This window comes from Prionailurus viverrinus, chromosome C1, assembly GCF_022837055.1.
Source record: "Prionailurus viverrinus isolate Anna chromosome C1, UM_Priviv_1.0, whole genome shotgun sequence".
Classification (NCBI taxonomy): domain Eukaryota; kingdom Metazoa; phylum Chordata; class Mammalia; order Carnivora; family Felidae; genus Prionailurus; species Prionailurus viverrinus.
Window position 1 is genome coordinate 75,470,526 of NC_062568.1, and position 21,309 is coordinate 75,491,834.

Sequence of the window (21,309 nt, forward strand, 5' to 3'; positions counted from 1 at the left end):
TTTATGCTTAGAATTTCTTCTCCTTTTAAAAATGTAACATTGACTCGATTCCAGTCTATTTGGCAAAAGTTCCCTAGTGGATCACTGCAAAGGCAGCAAAGCATTAGCACGTTTGGCTTTATTATTTATGTGACAACAGTGTGCTTTTTTTGTTTGGGTCTATACAGAGTCTGTGTGTGTATAGTGGAGTAATCCTTGGGACCAAACAGTTATAACTCCAGGAGGCCGATTTGATGCCTGAGGAAAATACCATAGCTGAGTTGTGTGAAAGCCATTCTGGACCTCAGTTGTGTTAATAGAGAAGATAATTTTCTCCACAGCAAACTGTGGATAATCAATCACCTTGAATCTGGACTTCTCACTGTACCATTCTATTATCCAAGCTTATAGATTTGCTAGGATCCTTACTTACCCAGACATTCTCCCACTGGTGACCCTTCTGCCCACTTCATTCCTTATTAACACATCCATTGAAGACTGAACCAGGCAGGGATGGGAATTTTATTTGGTGGCTTTATTCCCTTGTTGTTTACATTGGCATGAAATTTTGGGGTTATACGTGAATTTTCTTTATCCATGTGGATCTTGACTTCACAGCCACGGATAATCAACCGCCAATCAAACCTACTTTCAAAACAACCATCTTCAAACTAAGACATGGTTTTCTGGTCATGCTGTAGATGGTCATAGCTGTAAAGCCACTTATGAGAAAACTTGGAATTTTGATATGATTTTACAATAAACTTATGCACTTCTTTGAAACCAGAAGAGCAGCAAAGCCAGGCTACACACTGAAATTTTTTTTACATTAAACAGCCTGAAGTTAATTGAGAAAATAGCATTCAGCTTGTAGTTACCCACCTCACCTAAAATCTGCAGATAAAGCTGGGTTTACAGAATCACGGAGTTAGAAGGGAACTTACGGAATACCGTATCTCTCCTCCTCTCTGTACTTGTGGTTATGTGAGATCTATAGTAAAAGCTTCCTTTTCTAAAGGAAGTGTTAAACTCTCTCAACACAGGATTGCCCTATACAGCATCCTTGAGAGATTTCCTTTTTGTCCATTCCAGATGACCATGTCTTTTGGAGTGTTTCAGGTGATGGGGAGCTTTCTACATCCTAGAGGGGATCACCAGCACCTTGAATTATTTAAGTCCAGATGTGATGTTCACCTGGCTGACCCCTTCCCTTATCACACCCATCTCTGGCTCTCTCATTCCTTAGTCCCAAGGAATCTGTTCTTTGGCTTTGCTAACCCTCTAGATTTATCATCTTTTCATTTTTCTCTCAGTCAGTGAGTCACCTTTGGCTTTTTATACTTCTCTGCTTAGTCAGGATCCCATAGTCCATCACCCCAGCTTCTCTCTTAACAACCGGTTCAACTTCCCTGGTTTCTTTTCTGAGCATATCCTGAGGTTTCCCATGTTCAGTCTCACTGAATAATCAACCCTTGCTATCAGAGAAACCTGTTCATGCATAGGCCCAAATAAGACAGAGCTCTTCTGTCCAATGTGCAGTGCAGCTCTTTGCCTCCATGCACCTAGATACCCCCAGCACATCTCTGAGACTTTTGCCAATTTGTGACACTGTTCTAAGGTGCATCCTTTCTCTAATCTCTCCAAGAACCCTCAACAGATCCTACTCACTGAAGTCGGTGATGGTTCTTGGGAGAGGATTCAGTGCCTACCCAAACTGGGCAGTAGGAAAGGAGCAATGGAGGTGTGAATGGACCAATAAAGACAGTAGCACATTTAAAGAGAATATATAACTGAATCATCCTGAGGCTTTTTACAGAATAGCTTACTAAAAGTAGGTCACCCAACAGAGAAACTATATTTCTTATCTATCTAAATTCCAAAAAAAGATGACCCAACTCTGATCAAGAGTGAAAATGTGTGAGCAATGGTGATAGAAAGTGCAAGGAGATCCAAGATAAATAGCTACCCATGACATGGGTCCCACATCTTGCACCAAATCATTTTTGTTTAATCTAAAAGAGAAAAAGAGACAAAAGAATGCTTGAGCAGGATGCTGGAGCCAGGAAGTAAATCTTCCACAGTCATAACCAAACAGGGTTTCTCAGTTTCCTCCTTAGAAAGTAGGTGCTGAGTCAGGAATCTGGGCTTCCCAAGGCAGAAGCATCCTTAATGAATGTTTAGTGTATCTTTGACTTAGACCAGACTCCAGAGCTGGTTTTGCTTTCCCAGTGGAGGGCTAAGCCTATGAAGTCGTTGACAAGAATGTCTTTCAAATGGCTAACAAACAGAGGTTACTCAGACTCTGGACCAAGCAAACAGTCTGCTCCCTCTGACCCTATACCAGGGTATCTGCACCCTGCATGATAGTGCCTGAACAAGATACAGTCTCTACCTCAGCCAGAACCATAGCATTGTTGGATGCTGTTTTACTGACTATTCTTCTAATCTGTTCAGGCTTCCCACAGCAGCTGTTCTAATCCTTCAATATTATGCAATTTTATTACTGTGCTACATTCACTTTACTCTTAAAAGGTAATCGTGCTTCCCACTTCACGGGAAACAGAGGGCTTCACTGCTTAGATAATAACAAGTTGTATGTATTGCATCTTATGTACAGTAGTCCCTCCCCTTTATCTACAGGAGATAGGTTCCAAAACTCCCAGAAGACATCTGAAGCTGTGGATAGTACTGAACCTTATATATACTATGTTTTTTACTATATGTACATACCTGTGATAAAGATTATAAATTTGGCACAGTAAAAGACTAACAACCTTATAATAGATAATAAAATAGAAAAATTACAACAATATACCCTAATAAAAGTGATGCTAATGTGGTCTCTCTCTCAAAATATCTTTTTGGACTGTACTCATCCTTCTGGAGATGATGTGAGAAGATAAAATGCCTACAGAGGGAGAAGAAGTGAGGTGAATGGTGTAGGTACCGTGATGCAGTGTTAGCCTCCTATTGACCTAATAATGATATGTCATAAGGAGGATTATTCATTTTCACATACAGTTAACCACTGTAACTGAAACGTTGGACAGTGAAACCACAGATGGGAGGAATGCCGTACAAGGAAGTGCTTTTATTGTTTTTTACAAATGGTCTCAGTAATATTAACATCACCTTTATGTAGACTTACTATTCCCTCCTGTCAAGACAGTATGAAGTCTTAGAAAGAGTTCAGACATAGGTCTGAGGAGTCACTAAGCCTCTGCTCATTTTATGACTCCACGCTGCTTCTAGAAAATTGAACATATCAAAACAAAAACTAATCCAAACCCAACTTTTTTTTCTGATCTACTCTACATATCTTAATAAGGAGAAAGAATTTTGAAGTTTAGAAATCTTTTGATAAGATAGGAGCTGAATAGAAATTGCATTCAAATGTGAACAGCTGATAGGACTGTATCTCTGTGCCCAGATTGTAATGAGGGTAGGAATGTGAGGGTGAGGGACAGGTTGAGGAGACACAGGGCTGAGGATGAGCTTGCTGGAAGGACTCAACCCGTGAAAAGAGGAAACTTGGCGAACACCAAATGCGAGCACTACGTGGTTCTCAATTATACCTAGTGTTGGCCATGTCTGTCTGTAATTGAATGTGCAAGACTACTTAGAGAAGAAGAAAGAAAGAACCAAGGCATTGTCTCTAAAAAAGAAGCCATGAGTGAAAAGTTAAGAGAATGACTTACGTTAAAAGTAATATATTAGAGATTGTCTTAGCTTATCCAAATGTCATCTCAATCAGTATTTGCCCAGGTATTAGCCAAGAATTTATTATGGTAAAAAAGGACAACCAAAATATTCATTCGTGGAGTATGGTGATAACCAAGGCAGTGACGGGGGTGGGGGTGTCCTTATTTCATGGATGGCAGCTTGGCCAAATCCAAGGACAACATTGATTTCCAAAGGAAACATTCCACTCACTACCCCTCACCTTTTTTTTTTTTTCACTTGATGAATTGTGGAATCATTCATTCTCTGGAGGTTCCAGTAAGAAAAGCAAATTATATTTAAATGAACACTTGGCATTTGGTTCAGCAAGCTAATGTGACCTGGATTCATTTTTAAGACGTTCCATTTTTTTTAGTAGAGGGAGTCATCTTTCTGTGGGCCAGATTCAGGTCCAATTTCTTATTCAGCTCTTGACTTAAATTGAATAAGTCCTTATTGCAAGTAGACTGCTTGGCTGTGTGTCTCCTGGAATTGATCTCCTCGAGGACTTAAATGTTCTCAGTTAATGAGATGCATTCTTGTTATTGCTTATAAAGTCACTAATAATTTTCTGAGAATCTATATATAAAATTTATTATAAGTGTGTATTCACCCATACAATAACTTGAGTAGCTATTTTCCCATTAAGACAAACTCTTGGCTAATGTATTTCAGTAGAAGTTTTATTCAAAAGGGTTACTGCTGGTCACTGGAAGTATTTTTTCATATTTAATTTTATATAAGGCAATTGGTTATTTATAGACTTGTTTATAGATGACTTATTCCACTGTTTATAGCTATAATTAGGAAATGTATAAAATCAATTGTTAAGGAAGTGTGAGTCAGTAGCACAGCTCTTTGAAGAGTATGAATATGAAATCTGAAGATTTTATAGAGAGATGACTCTCCTGCAGTTCCTTCACTAAGCCTCTGTTCTACTTTGTGTGACTGTTTATCCTGGCCTTTCTGAAGCATAGAACCAAAGTCAAGGGGAATAGAAGGGCTCAGAGTTAACCCTATGTCAGGGAACAAGCTGAAGCTAATTGTTCCACCAGGGGTTTGAATCCATGACCTTGACCTCATTATATCAAACTCTAACCAACTGAGCTAACTAATAAGGAAGAAACCTATGAGAGAAACCTGATGTCAACTCTAAAGCATTACATGTTATCATGTCACCCCAGCATCACTGCTTCAGTTGTCACCATTAACTAAATTTGGAAACCATCTTTTTAGGAGAAATTTTTGATATGTCTTACAAAGTTAGAAAATTCTTCAGGCTTCAACAGTGTAGATTTGGTGCCATCACAAACTCATAGGGAATGATAATAGTCTCTGGACTTGATAGATAGTGACTGATATTTTCTTTTTTTCTTTAAACAATTTTTTTTTAGTGTTTATTTATTTTTGAGAGAGAGAGAGAGACAGAGCATGAGCAGGGGAGGGTCAGAGAGAGAGGGAGACACAGAATCCAAAGCAGGCTCCAGGCTCTGAGCTGTCAGCATAGAGCCTGACTCAGGGCTTCACCCCACAGACTGTGAGATCATGACCTGGGCCGAAGTCGGACACTTAACTGACTGAGCCACCCAGGCACCCCACGACTGGTATTTTCAAAAAAGAAGGAAAGACTTCTTTTCTATTATATGTGTTGCAACGAGAAAATGCCACAAGGTACTAGAAGTATTGCCATCATCATTCATTTCCAGAGGGAAAGTCAGAATTGATTTGAATTCCTATTGACTCATAATCCTGGGCATGTTAGAAATGTGTCATTCATTCATCCTTTTAATCAAAAATATTTACTGAGCTTTTTCTTGGTGGCAAGAATTGTCTTAGGTGGTGGAAATGCAGAGATGACCAAGATGGACAAAGCTGGGTTCCCGTGGAGCCTATAGTATGGCAGGAACATAGTCAATAAACAAGTAAGCAAATACATGAAGAAGAATTGATCATTAACTGCTGATGGTACCTGATCAACTTTTCATATTGAGGTTTTCTCAAATTTCAAAAATATGTTTTCCTAGAGGCATAAATTGTTGCAAATTGTAGATAAGCTGCTGTGTATGTGGACTGTTGAATGCAATGAGATGAAAGTGCTCTACAATACCGCAGTCGAAATATGAAGCCTTTTTACAGTTTTCGTTAAAGACTTTGGCTCTCAAATCACACACACTTACGTTCAAATCCTACATCCTTCACTTGTTAGTGTTATGAACTCAGGAAAGTTTTTTTAATCTTTTTGAATGTCCGCTTGCTGGTCTGTTAAGGTGGTGCACATTTGCTGTATTAACTAGTACAATATAAGTAAAACACATGTCACTTAGCAGGTACTCAAGAAATAATTCTCCTTTCCAGTGAAAAAGAAAGATACAGTGTTCTTACAATAACCAGGTGAAACTTATTTTGACCATGAGGTCTAAAAAATTTAGAACTACAGTAAAGAATTTGAGCTATGTTACTGTGCAGAGTGATTTTATTAAAATACATACAATTCCCTCAAGAGCATTGTTGGCCTTAACTGTAAAGGCAGTTCCATTAAAACCCTGCTTTCCAAGATAAAATGAACATTTGATAAATCATATTTAACTTTTCAATAGTGATTTATAATAGTCTTTATCTGAAGATATTTTTCTTCCAACTTTCCAGAGTTGAGGAACAGAGCAGACAATAGGTTAAGGGGAGAACTCCATGTTTAACTTAAAACTTTTCATCTCTGTGCTCTAATCTAAGCATTCCTTCTTCAGGTAGAGGTTTGGTATTTGAAAAGCGAAAGAATCAAGTTTCTTAGCGCTCTGTGGCCTGAAACATTTATCAAAATAAACCCCAGGAGCTGGGCCCTACACTGGCCTTTGGAGGTTAGAAGAATGTTGTGCATGTGGCCAGGGGTGTGAGAGAGGGGAGATGATTGCCCCTGAGGGACTTGCTTTCTGGAGGCTTCAGTGCTCCAGTCAGGCTGTCTCTCTATTAGTAACAAAAGACTTGCCTTCCTCAGCCCTAGGCATCTGGCTTCATTCCCAGATGCTGCTGTGAGGCCAGAGTAAAAGACACAGAAAATATCTGGGTGTTTTAGAGTCGATAATACTTGGTGTAGTAATGATGATAGTAATAAAAATTAGATTAGTTATTATATTTATAAATATGAAATATTTAATATTAATATATTTATACCTATAAATAGTATAAGTGATAATTGTATGAAATAAAATAACTATTTATACAATAAAAACATTGTTATGAAATAATAATATTTTGGCATACTTACTAAGAACTTCACACACATCAACTCTTTGAAATTCCAACCCAAATATTTTGATTCAGGTGCTGTTATTTCCCTGTTTTACAGAAGGGGAAACCAAGATGTAGTTTAGTGAAGTAATTTCTCCTAAGTCACCTAGCAGGGAAATGAAGATAGGAACCAAGGCTGTAAACCTCTGAAGTTTAAGTTCTGTCTCACACACACTGACAAATCTACATTCAGCTTCATTTTCTATTACTGATCCGGTGACTTGAAGTTTCAGCAACATATGAGATGTAAAACATCAGCAACGTAATCAATTGTGATCAATGATGCTAAAAGAGCAGTGTGTTCCTTCCCCAGAAGAAATACTGAGAATGCCCATCCCTTCTCCATCCTAGCTAATGTTGCGTGCTTGGGATGGTGTTCTAATTTAATTAGCAAATACAGTAAATCAATTGAGTAAAGAGGAGGAAGCGTTTGTGATTTGGACAGAAAATTCAGATCTGCTCAGCTCAGGGCTGAGCAGGTAGATGGCAATGGAGTGGTCCACAATGTAATCCTGGTCCTTGTCCTTGGGGCCTGCACTGTAGTACATGCAGTAGCTGTGCCTCACTTGGGCTACCTGCTCAGCAGAACCAGTCAGGCCCAGCAACCATGGGTGGAAGTCCTGTAGGTAGCAGGCCATGGCTGAGACAGAGTCCCAGTCGGGGTCCACAGTAACGAAGATAGGCTGCACCAGGGGCAGGCGGGCTCAGCCTCCAGCTACCGTACCACCTGCACCAACTTCTCCAGCTCATCTGGGCAGATGTTGGGGCAGTGAGTGAACCCAAAGTACATCAACACCCACTGACCCAGAAGTCGGCTTTGCAGTGAGCCTGTGTCCCCCCCCCCCCCCCCCGCCTTCAGCAGGCTGAAGTCACCCTGGCCCATGGCTGCCTGGCTCAGGGCCTCCGTTCACTGTTGCAGCTGCCGCTGCTCCTTCTCAGCCCTGGTGGCCAGCCAGACCCCACCCAGCCCAGCCCCAAACAAGGTGGTGATCAACAGCCTAGTTTGAAGCCCAGGGCCCTGGGGCCAGCTCTGCCTGCCTGTGTCTCCAGGGCTCTGCCTTGACAGGAGCCGGCATATGTTGGGCCTTGCCTCCTGGGGTCCAAAGGAGGGCTGGGGGCTTCAGATGACAGAGCCTGTGCCAAGCCTTGGGTAGCCAAACCAGATCTATGGGACGCAGCAAAGGCGGTCATCAGAGGAAAGTATATAGCAATCCAGGCCTTCCTAAAGAAGGAAGAAAGGTCTCAGATACACAACCTAACCTTACACCTAAAAGAATTGGAAAAAGAACAGCAAATAAAACCCAAAACCACTATAAGACAGGAAATAATAAAGATTAGAACAGAAATTAATGCTATTGAAACCAACCCCCCCCCCCCAAAAAAAAAAAAACAAAAAACCAGTAAAACAGATCAATGAAACCAGACTGGTTCTTTGAAAGAATTAACAAAATTGATAAACCACTAGCCAATCTAATCAAAACAAAAAAGGAAAGGACCCAAATAAAATCAAGAATGAAAGAGGAGAGATCACAACCAACACAGCAGAAATACAAACAATAATAAGAGAATATGATGAGCAATTATATGCCAATATAATGGGCAATCTGGAAGAAATGGACCAATTCCTAGAAACATATACACTACCAAAACTGAAATAGGAAGAAATAGAAAATTTGAACAGACCCATAACCAGTAACGAAATTGAATTAGTAATAAAAAATCTGCCAAAAAACAAGAGTCCAGGGCCAGATGGATTTCCAGGGGAATTCTACCAAACATTTAAGGAAGAGTTAACACCTGTTCTCTTGAAGCTGTTCCAAAAAATAGAAATGGAAGGAAAACTTCCAAACTCTTTCTATGAGGCCAGCATTACCTTGATTCCAAAACCAGAGACCCCACTAAAAAGGAGAACTGTAGACCAATTTCCCTGATGAACATGGATGCAAAAATCCTCAATAAGATATTAGCCTACCGGATCCAACAATACATTAAAAAATTATTCACCACAACCAAGCGGGATTTATACCTGGGATGCAGGGCTGGTTCAATATCCGCAAAACAATTAACATGATTCATCAAATCAATAAAAGAAAGGATAGGAACCATAGGATCCTCTCAATAAATGCAGAGAAAGCATTTGACAAAATACAGCATCCTTTCTTGATAAAAACCCTCAAGAAAGTAGGGATAGAAGGAGCATACCTCAAGATCATAAAAGCCATATATGAACGACCCAACGCTAATATCATCCTCAATGGGGAAAAACTGAGAGCTTTCCCCCTAAGATCAGGAACGAGACAGGGATGTCCACTCTTGCCACTGTTATTCAACATAGTATTGGAAGTCTTAGCCTCTGCAGTCAGACAACACAAAGAGATAAAAGGCATCTAAATCGGCCAGGAGGAGGTCAAACTTTCACTCTTCACACATGACATGCTACTCTGTATGGAAAACCCAAAGGATTCCACCAAAAAACTGCTAGAACTGATCCATGAATTCAGCAAAGTTGCAGGATATAAAATCAATGCACAGAAATTGGTTGCATTCCTATTCACCAACAATGAAGCAACAGAAAGAGAAATCAAGAAATCGATCCCATTTACCATTGCACCAAAAACCATAATACCTAGGAATAAATCTAACCAAAGAGGTGAAAAATCTATACACTCAAAACTATAGAAAGCTTATGAAATAAACTGAAGAAGACACACAAAAAATGGAAAAAGATTCCATGCTCCTGGATAGGAAGAACAAATATTGTTAAAATGTCGATACTACCCAAAGCAATCTACATATTCAATGCAATCCCTATCAAAATAACACCAGCATTCTTCACAGAGCTAAAACAAACAGTCCCAAAATTTGTATAGAACCAGAAAAGACCCCGAATAGCCAAAACAATCTTGAAAAAGAAAACCAAAGCTGGAGGCATCACAATCTCGGACTTCAAGATGTATTACAAAGCTGTAATCATCAAGACAGTAGAGTACTGGCACAAAAACAGACACTCAGATCAATGGAACAGAATAGAAAACCCAGAAGTGGACACACAAACGTATAGCCAACTAATCTTTGACAAAGCAGGAAAGAATATCCAATGGAATAAAGACAGTCTCTTCAGCAAATGGTGCTGGGAAAACCAGACAGCGACATTCAGGAGAATGTACCTTGATCACTTACACCATACACAAAAATAAGCTCAAAATGGATGAAAGACCTAGATGTAAGACAGGAAGCCATCAAAATCCTCGAGGAGAAAGAAGGAAAAACCTTTTAGATCTTGGCCGCAGCAACTTCTTACTCAATGCGTCTCCGGAGGCAAGGGAAGCAAAAACAAAAATGAACTACTGGGACCTCATCAAAATAAAAAGCTTCTGCATAACAAAGAAAACAATCAGCAAAACTAAAAGACAACCGACAGAATGGGAGAAGATATTTTCAAACGACATATCAGATAAAGGGTTAGTATCCAAAATCTATAAAGAACTGATCAAAGTCAACACCCAAAAAACAAATAATCCAGTGAAGAAATGGGCAAAAAACATGAAGAGACACTTCTCCAAAGAAGACATACAGATAGCCAACCGACACATGAAAAAATGCTCAACATTTTTTGATGAGCTCAACATGCTCATCATCAGGGAAATACAAATCAAAACCACAATGAGATACCACCTCACACCCGTCAGAATGGCTAACGTTAACAACTCAGGCAACAACAGATGTTGGTGAGGAAGCAGAGAATGAGGATCTCTTTTGCATTGTTGGTGGGAATGTAAGCTGGTGCAGCCACTCTGGAAAACAGTATGGAGGTTCCTCGAAAAACTAAAAATAGAACTACCTTACAACCCAAGAATTGCACTACTAGGCATTTATCCAAGGGATACACGTGTGCTGTTTCGAAGGGACACATGCACCCCAATGTTTATAGCAGCACTATCAACAGTAGCGAAAGTATGGAAAGAGCCCAAATGTCCATCGATGGATGAATGGATAAAGAAGATGTGGTATATATATACAATGGAGTGATAGTTGGCAATAGAAAAGAATGGAATCTTGCCATTTGCAACTCTGCGGATAGAACTGGAGGGTATTATGCTAAGCGAAAGTAGTCAGTCAGAGAAAGGCAAAAATCATATGACTTCACTCATATGAGGACTCTAAGAGACAAAACAGATGAATATAAGTGAAGGGAAGGAAAATTAATATAAAAACAGGGAGGGGGAGAAAACATAAGAGACTCATAAATATGGAGAACAAACTGAGTGATTGTGGGATGGGGGATTGGATAAATGGGTAAGGGGCACTAAGGAATCTATTCCTGAAATCATTGTTGCACTATATGCTAACTAATTTGGATGTAAACTTTAAAAAATAAAATTAAAAAAAATTAATGAGAAAAAATTATTAAAGCTATTTAGGAAAATTATTAGGCACATTCTATTAAGCTGAGCATATGTGCATCTCACAACCCAACAAATGCACTTCAGGTGCATATATATGAGGAATTCTGGCACTTGAGTTCTGGGACACGTGTACCAAAATGGTCATATAGCAGCAATAATAAAGCCTCAGACTAAAACCAACCAAAATGTCCCTCAACACAATGGATAAATAAATTTTGACATAGTCATACAGTGGAATATTATAAAATAGTGAAAATGACCTACAGCTACATCTATTAACATAAATGAATCTCAAAACAAAAATATAGGAGCAAAGCAAGAACAAAAAATGAAGTCACAAAAGAAATAGAAGAGTATGATTCCATTATTTAATTTCAAAATCTGGTTGAACTAAAGAATATAATCTTTAGCAATGCATACAAAGATAGTAAAATTGTGAAGAAAAGCAAAGTAATGGTAAACCAAAATCAGGATAGGTGGGGGTTGGGGCAGAGAGGAGATTATCAGAGAGAGGCATACATAGATGATTTGAGTGGGTTTCTAAGACACTGATAGTGTTCTTTCTCTGAAACTGAGTGGTGAGAACATGTGTAAGCCTTTCATTATTATTCTTTAGGCTATACATATATGTGAAATAAAGTCTTACAAATGTGTATATTGAACAACAGCAAGAGTTATTAAAGACGTATCTTTGAAGGCATGGGGCTCAGATAGTTTTGTAAGTGAGTTCAAACAAACATTACAGGTCAGATATATCTCATCCTAATCCAACTGTTACAAAGCAAAGAAACAAATACGGAAAATGTCTACATTTACTTATAATCATAATCTTGATATTAAAATCTGAAAAAGAAAGAATGCCCTGTAAAACCAACTACAGATCAAAGATAAATGTAAAAATCAAAATTACTTATATCCAGCAGCATGTTGAAAACCATTGTGATAATGGCTCAATGGTCTCCAAATGCCCATATAAAATGGAAGTTATATAGATACTAGATATGCTAAGAGAGGGCCACTAAGAAGATAAGTGGTACTTATCTTCTTGGCATGCCTATTTTTTAACATTCTGCATTTTAAATTGTGAATTGTATAGGTCTAAACCTAAGCAAGTTCGTATTGACTGATCCTTAATAAACAAAATGCCCACTGAACTTTGGAAAAAAAATAATGGTTAGAGATATGAAATGCTGTCTTCAGCTGGGTTAAAACAGTTTCATTGCAAATATGCACTCTGCAAAGTAGTGAACTTCTTGTCACCAGTGGTAATCAAATAGAGGACTGTCATTCAAGAGATTTCTCCTTGGAAAAGCTACTGGAACTGATACTTGTGAAGCTTCCAGCCTGGAAGTGGTGCACTTTTGTGAGTTAAGTGTTTCCTTTGAGTAGTTCCTGGTCTCTTGAGAAGACCGTGACGTGAAGCCCACGCATATTTACCGGCAGCATTTAAGCAAGAAATAAGGGTGATAAAACAGGTGTGAAGTCCTCTGACTTTTACACTTAGAATGCCCTACTTTACTTCAGTTGTGGAGTCCAGTGGTTGCTTACTGTAATTGAAATTCCCCTAGAGAAAACAAACAAGAACTTTCCCAGTACATTACAGAGAAGGTAGTATGTTTTATTTTGAAATATTAGTATTTTAAAATGTGCTATTTTAAAATATTAGTATTAAAAATATTAGTATTTTAGAATGTGCTACTTCAAAGCTTTCTCTAGCATTGTTTCTTTTCTCTAGCATCCTTTCTTATTTTACAAGTAGAGCCTGAAATGTCATTGTCTTTCCCAGTCACAAAATCTCACCTCCTCTGAAATTGAATAAAGTTAAAAAACAAAAAATGAAACCTCACATGTGTTTGTTAACATAGATTTATTAATATGTGCATGTATGAAATCCATGTACATATCTAAATATGCTTGCAACAGATAGAGAAGTAGTCTTTGATGTTACTTCAAGTAATCACTGTGAGTTCTTTATATGAAAATGTTTTCCCTACTGACAAAGAACCTTGGCTTTTAATCAGAGTTTCAGTCCCACAAAGCAACTAAGGTATATCTGATATATATTCTTGAAAACCAAAGTTCTGGGAATCATAGACCTTTCCTGCATTTGTTATTTTGGTTATTATTTTTTTAGTAGTAGAGGGATTTATGGTTATTTTTTCTAATAACTCTTCTCTGTCTTCCTGACTTCTGTTAAAATTTTTTTTCAACGTTTATTTATCTTTGAGACACAGAGCATGAGCAGGGATTGGGGCAGAGAGAGAGAGAGGGAGACACAGAATCTGAAGCAGGTTCCAGGCTCTGAGCTGTCAGCACAGAGACTGATGTGGGGCTTGAAACTCACGAACTATGAGATAGTGACCTGAGCCAAAGTTGGATGCTTAAACGACTCAGCCACCCAGGCACCCCTGAGCTGGTCTTTTTTTTTAACAAATTTTTTTAATGTTTATTTATTTTTGAGACAGAGAGAGACAGAGTGCAAGTAGGGGAGGGGCAGAGAGAGAGGGAGACACAGAATCTGAAGCAGGCTCCAGGCTCCGAGCTGTCAGCACAGAGCCCGACGCGGGGCTCAAACCCACGAACCGTGAGATCATGCCCTGAGCCGAAGTCGGACGCTTAACCGACTGAGCCACCCAGGCGCCCCACCCCTGAGCTGGTCTTGTATGCCAAGTATTATCTTAGTCACAGTAATGTACAGTTGGGAGAAACCTAGATATTCTTCAGTAGCAGAGAGGATTGTGAAAGCCAACAACCTCAAACAATCCATAAGGAAGGAAGCTGTTTACCTAGGCCCTAACAGTTCTAAATTAGTCATGCTAACAGAAGATAGAATTTTCCCAAGAGAGAATTGCATCAAAAAGTGTAAAAGGGACTCTTCCTTAGGCACTATTAAGAACTTCCTGTTTGGCTGAGTCGACTACTGCTCAGGTCATGATCTCATGGTTTGTGAGTTCAAGCCCCACATCAGGCTCTGTTGCTGACAGCTCAGAGCCTGGAGTCTGCTTTGGATTCTGTGTCTACTTCTCTTTCTGTCCCTCCACCACTCATGCTCTCTCTCTGTCAAAAATAAATAAACAGTAAAAAAAAAAAGAACTTGTTTAATGAACAACTATTACCTCCTTTTACATATTTGAACTTTATTTACTTTCTACATATGGTTCTGCTTAGGGGAGTTAGCCTTTGCTGCAGTTGCAGGAATACTGGTCCTCATTAGACAAGTCAGACTGGGAACATTGAGGGGGGTTGATTTTCAACCCCAAAGGAAAAATGCAAATGTTCAAACAGAATGTTTGGCAGCATTAACTAAACCCACGTTAACTTTAAGAACATTTAGTGAATCATTCACAATTAATTTCTGAATCATTTTGGAAGAAATAGATAGCATGAATAGCAGTTTCATCCTTCCTGATGTTAATAGTACTCCCACAGAAATAACATTACATCCCACTGCACCCTGGGGATCAGAACAGCGTCCCCTTTGTCATATTTGTGCACGCACTTAGAAATAGTAAGTTTGTGGGGTGCCTGGGTGGCTTAGACGGTTGAGTGTCCATCTTCGGCTCAGGTCATGATCTCTCAGTTCATAAGTTCGAGCCCCTCGTTGGGCTCTGTGCTGACAGCTCGGACCCTGGAGCCTGCTTCGGATTCTGCATCTCCTCTCTCTACCCATTCCCCGTTTGTGACTCTGTCTCTCTCTGTCTCTCAAAAATAAATGAATAAATGTAAAAAAAAATAGTAAGTTTGCTTCAAAAGGAAATTTGCACAGAGTTCCCTGGCTTCCTCAAAAACCTTTTCAGTCAAAAAATATTGATGGACTATTGTTCTAGGCTTTATAAGGAAGGCAGAGTTTCTGTCCTCACGAAACTTACATTGTATTTGAGCAGAGAAATTCAAATTAAAAATAGTGTTATATCACCAATGAGGGCAGTCAGACTTGGGAGGAATTCTCCAGCTCTTATGGATGCATGTACGTGTTATCAGTGTTGTTCCACAGATGCCATTTTAATTATTTCTTAATTAGTCCATGAATTCCTTAAGGAACAGGAACAGTGTTCTGTAAGTCTTTGTGTCCTCTGCAGCTTTTAGTACACATTTGTTAAGATCTTGGAGAAATTACTTTCTCGTCTTTGTGAATTGTTTTCTCCTGTTGTCCAATGTCTCAGAAATTTTCTAGGAAAACATCTGGGTTTTCCCATGCTGTGATGTTGTCCCTCAATAGGTGAGATAGCATTTTTTTTTTTTTACCGTAAGTGGATGATATGGCATTTTCTAATCAGAGACTTTTAGGAAGGAAATTAGCATTTTATAGCTATTAATTCATCCCTTGTCCCTAAGCAGAAGTGTGACATGTTCCCACCTGTCACCTATTCTAAAGGCTGGTGATATTTTAGTCACATCTTCAATAAAGAGCTGCATATGAGGGTGGTCCCAGATTGTATTGTTCACTGTTGGTAGAACTGAGGCAAGAATTCTATTTGTCAGAGCTATGCCAAAAATAACCAAACCATTTAAGACTGTATCGTCATGAATGCAACACCCTGGCAAAGCAGTTTAAGTCCATAGGCTTCAGTGTTTCAGATGTTAACAAACTGTAAGTCCTTGCAGCCTAACAAGTTGGAGTGAGGTGCTGAAGAGATAAGTAGGCTTTGAAATAAGATGGAAATGGCTTAGAACCAGGGCCAAATGTCTTACTTGCAAAATGATTACATTACCCCGAAGTCCACCCACCCCTCATTTTTATCCTTTTCATGGCTTTTCAGAAATGAATGCCAGTAAGCTTTTCAGTGCCATTACCACCAAGTTAATGTTTTTCTATTGTGGAATTCAGGAAATCGGAGGCTCAGAATTAATTTTTGAAATTAAGAAAGACTTTTAGTGTAGATTAGGCAAACTTGTCTTTGTGTAGCTCTTGGTTACAGTGACAGAAGAGTATTTCAGTCAATAGGTATTTGTTCCTTTTAAAATTTAACATATGCAAGGTGCCTGGGTGGCTCAGTCAGTTGAGCGTCTGACTTTGGCTCAGGTCATGATCTCACAGTTCATGAGTTCAAGTCCCACGCTGGGCTCTGTGCTGACAGCTCAGAGCCTAGAACCTGTTCCAGATTCTATGTCTCCCCCTCTCTCTCTCTCTGCCCTTCCCCCACTCACGCTCTCTCTTTCAAAAATAAACATTAAAAAAATTAAAACTTAACATATGCTATGGCTTAATAAGATTCTTCCAAGAGAAATCAGAAAATAAATTGTCCAGAGGAGTCCTCTTGGTTCTATTATGAATTTCTGACTATATATAGTTAATATTAATAGGACATGGGTTGGGGCCCATGTGGAAGAAATCTATGCTATCAACATATCTTGAAATACTGTGACTGTTAAAGTTACAGGTAATGAATCAATCATAAGTATATAAGCTGTTACTCAGGTGGTAGATTCATATTTTGGATTTATGGGTTAATATTATCCCCCTTCTATATAGGAGGAAATAGTAGCTGTTTAAACAGAAAAACAAAAACAAACTTTATAGTCATATGATATCTCCTGTTTTAGTATCAGTTGGGCACAATTTAGAAATATAATTTGGGTAAAATTATGTCTCAGAATAACTGTGTAAATATTACTATAAAATTCTGCTGTCTGGAGGCAATACCAATGGACCATGAAGATGACTCCCAGTTAGTGAACAATGACAGGGCTCAGGAGAATGAGACAGTCTTTCATCCTGCCCCTGACTGGGGCCCAAATTCTTGGACTCAGTAAAGGAGCAGTTTGTTCCCAGATGTGCAATGATGGAGTGAGAGGTGATGCTGAAGGTCACCTATTTGAGAACTCTGTTTAGGGGCTTCTGATTCTAGCTGTGATGGAGTACCTCTTACCAACCTACTCTTTCTGATATCAACTATAAAAGATGGGTAAAATTCTAGGTAAACAAACAAAAACAAAAATCTTCATGGACTCATTGAAGAATAACTAGACAGCCAGGACTTGAGGGGCTAAGACCTCATAGAGAAAAAAAAAATATGTGGAGGTGAGTTTTATATTCATTGCTGCTTTTACCCCCTCAGGACATGGCACACAGGCTGAAAAGAAACCAATGTCTTTTGAGTTCTGGCAGCCTCACTGGGTGTACAATAAAAATTTGGAATTTAAAGCTACTAAGACAACTAGGACCTGAAAGATCTTTGTACTGAAAAGAGAAATCTGCAGAGAATCGCATGCAGCACTCTTTGTGCAGTTTTCCTTTGAGTCATTTGGTTACTTCTAAGCTGTATGTGCACAGGATGAGACACAGAAACTCAGCAGAATACAGTTGTAAAGAGGCGACAAAGCTAAGCTGTACATATTTTGACAAATTGATGGTACTGAGAAAAAACTGGAACTCAAGTTTGCCAAGAAGGGTCCCTCATAAATACATCTGGCTTTCATGTGAGACCGTAAAGGGCCATCCCCTAGGAAAAAAGACAAAGAATGGAAGGTCAGCAAATTTATGAGGTCAGCATAACCTGGAAATTAAGACCTAGTAAGGAAATTACAAAAAGGAAAATTTTAAAACCAATTTCTTATATAAGTATAGATTAAAAATCTTAAATAGAATATTAGCAAATCAAACCCTTCATGACCAAGATGAGTTTATTCTAGAAATACATGGTTGATTTAATATTAAAAATTCAATCATCATTAATATGCCACAGGAAGAATTTGAGAAAACCACGTGGTCATCTCAGTAGATTCAGAAAAAGCATTTGATAAAATTCAATACCGTTCATGCTAAAATCTCCTAGGATCTAGAAATAGAAAGAACTGTTTTTAACTATTAATGGATATCTCTAAAAAACATACATAATAGGGAGATAGTAAATGCCTTCTTTCTCTAAGTCAGGAATAACACAAGGATGTTCAATATCACCATTTTAATTCAATATTGTACAGGAAGGTGTAGCCAGTGCAACAGACAAAAAAAATGAGTCTTAAGAATTTGAAAAATTTTAAATTTCATTATTTGGAGATGATGTGATTATGTTTATAGAAAATCCAAAATAATCTATAAACAAAATACATTAGGCTTGATAAATGAATTGGCAAGGTAACTAAATACAAGGTAACTATAAAAAACCCTATTTTTTATATAGCAGCAATAAATATACAGATAATTCATTTAAAAAATGATACTCTTTACAATGACATAAAAACATTAAACACCTAGAAATAAATAAATCAAACAAAAAACTACAAGATATTATTGAGGTAAATGAAAGAAGAACTAAGTAAAAGAAGGGATATGCTATTTCTAAAGATTAGAAAATGCAATGCAAAGATATCTGTTCTCCCTAAACTGATTTATAGATTTAATGCAATCTCAATCAATATTCCACTAGCACTTCTGGGTGTCTAGGTAGCTTAGTTGGTTAAGTGTCCAACTCTTGATTTAAGCCCAGTTCATGATCTCATCATGGTTTATGAATTTGAGCCCTGCATTGGGCTCTGCGCTGAGTGCAGGGCCTTCTTGGGATATTCTCTCTCTCTCTCTCTCTCTCTCTCTCTCCCCCCCCCTCTTAAAAATAAATAAATAAGCTTAAAGAAATTCCACTAGCACTTCTATAAATGAAAATTGATAAGGTAATTCTAAAATTTTTATGGAAAAGCAAAAGATCTAGAATAGTCAAGACAATGTGAAGATCAAAATTTGAGGACGTAAGCCACCAAATGTCAATACTTTCATAAAAGTCTAAAATTGAAGCATTATTTTTTTGGCACAAAGATAGATAAATAGACCATTGAGCAGAATAGTGGGTCCAGAAATAGATCCACACATATACAGTCACTTGACTTTACAAAGATGTAATTTTAATGCAATGTAATTTTAAATTACAAAGACGCAATTTTAATGTAATTTAATTTTGAGGAAAAGATTTTAAAAAGTAAATTGAAATAGATTAATTGAACTGGATTATGCACATGGAAAAAAAATCTTGACTCCTACCTTATACCGTACAAAAAATTAATTCTGGATTGATTTAATGTATGTAGTTAGTTAAATATAGAATGCTTAAATGTAATATGCTTAAATGTGAAAAGTAAGACAGTAAGTTTTTTAAAGATGATCATACAACAAGATTTCCATGACCATGGGTTGAGGAAAGATTTCAAAAAAGGACACAGAAACACTATATAAAGGATAAACTTGACATATTGTGTGTGATTAAAAATTACAAAATTCTGTTAATCAAAAGATACTATGAAGAGAGTTGAAACAAACTTAAGCCATAGAGGGGGAAAAGCAGTTTAAATTGCATATATCTAGCAAAGATTACTATGAAGAAATAGTAATAAAGAAATAGGAAGACAATCCAAATAAAATAGGCAAAAGACTTGAATTGGCAGTTAGGAATATATGCAAATTGTTTATATGAAAGGACATTCAACATCATTAATTAATAGAGTTATGCACGTTATATCCACAATGACATAGCACCACCCATTCAACAGTGACTACAATGAGAAGAAAAAAAAAAAGAACAGATAATGCCAATTGGTAGTAAGAATGTAGAATAATGAATTCTTCCACACTGCTGGGGGAATGTAAATTGGTACCTCTGCTGTGGAAAACAACTTGCAGTATCTACTGAAATTAAATACACATAAACCTCATGTCACAGAAATTCCAATCTTAGGTATACACCTAACAGAAATGCATACATATGTTCACCAAAAACATATACAAAATGTTTATATTACCATTATTTGCAAGAGTTCCAGAATGTAAATAACCCAAACGTTCTTCAGTAAGTTGTGGTATATTTTACAATAGACACTGAAGAAAGATCCAACTACAGCTACAAGTAAAAATTTGGATCAATCTCACAGATAAAATGTTGAGCAAAAATGCCAGACTCAAAAGAGTACATACTATAAGATAATGTGTGATTCCATTTATATAAAGTTCAACAAAAAAACCACTAATCTATGGTGATGAAGTCAGAATTGGTTACCTTTCGAGGAATAATGATTGAGACTGATTGAGAAAGGACAGGGGGAGGTTTCTCAGGTGCTGATAATAGCTTTGGTCTTAATTTACATGGTAACCTGAGTGTGTTGAATTCATAAAAATTTGTTGAGCTGTGCTCTTTATTATATAAACATCTTTAATGTATATATATTCTATCTCAATACATAAGTTTACCATGAAGAATCCCCCCTCCCCATGTATTTTCAGTGATAAATTCATACCATTTCAAAATATCAGGCTTTTGATCCTACTTTGAAAGAACATTGCCTAGTGATAGGTTTTTATACTTAGGCAGTTGTAAGATTATACCTACTGTATACCAGTTGTAAGATTATAAAGTTGTACTATTATAGCTATTACTTGGAAAGCAGACCACAGTTCTTTGTGTCATCTTTATTACAACCCATCTATTTAAAAACATCCAACTAGTTATTTTATTTCTATTTATAATGGTGAATCATTCTACAGTGATATATTCTACAGTCAACTCTAAACAACACAAGATTTATCAATAGTTTGGGTCTCAGCAAACTTGTGGTGATTCTCAACTTGGTCTTGGTAGCTTAAGGAAAGCTCCATTTTAGTAAGGAAGTGGTTCTGGCTTAGCTTCAAGTAGCTGAGTGAATTTATCTTGGCCTTGAAACATCAAAGGCAGTTGGGTTGAATTTGGCTGTGTGCATGTATGTTTTGTCTGCTACTATTCATTTTGGGTAACTGGGAAACAAAATTCTACTTAATTTTAGGGTCTTTAAACATATGGCTATTTTAATGAGTATAACACTGGATTATATCCTTAAAATAGCATGATTAAGGGTTTGTAGAAAAATATTAAAATCTTCCAACCATGACCTTCATTACTAGCTAGTGTGTCAATGTACAATTCACAGAACTAACCACACCAGGGCCTTAAAAGTTCAA

At 37.7% G+C, this 21,309-nt stretch overlaps 1 pseudogene; it reads right to left on the reverse strand.

Moving 5' to 3' along the window:
- Positions 1–7,388: 7,388 nt before the first annotated feature.
- LOC125171634 (protein SCO2 homolog, mitochondrial-like) overlaps positions 7,389–21,309 on the reverse strand; it is a 29,362-nt pseudogene continuing 15,441 nt past the window's right edge.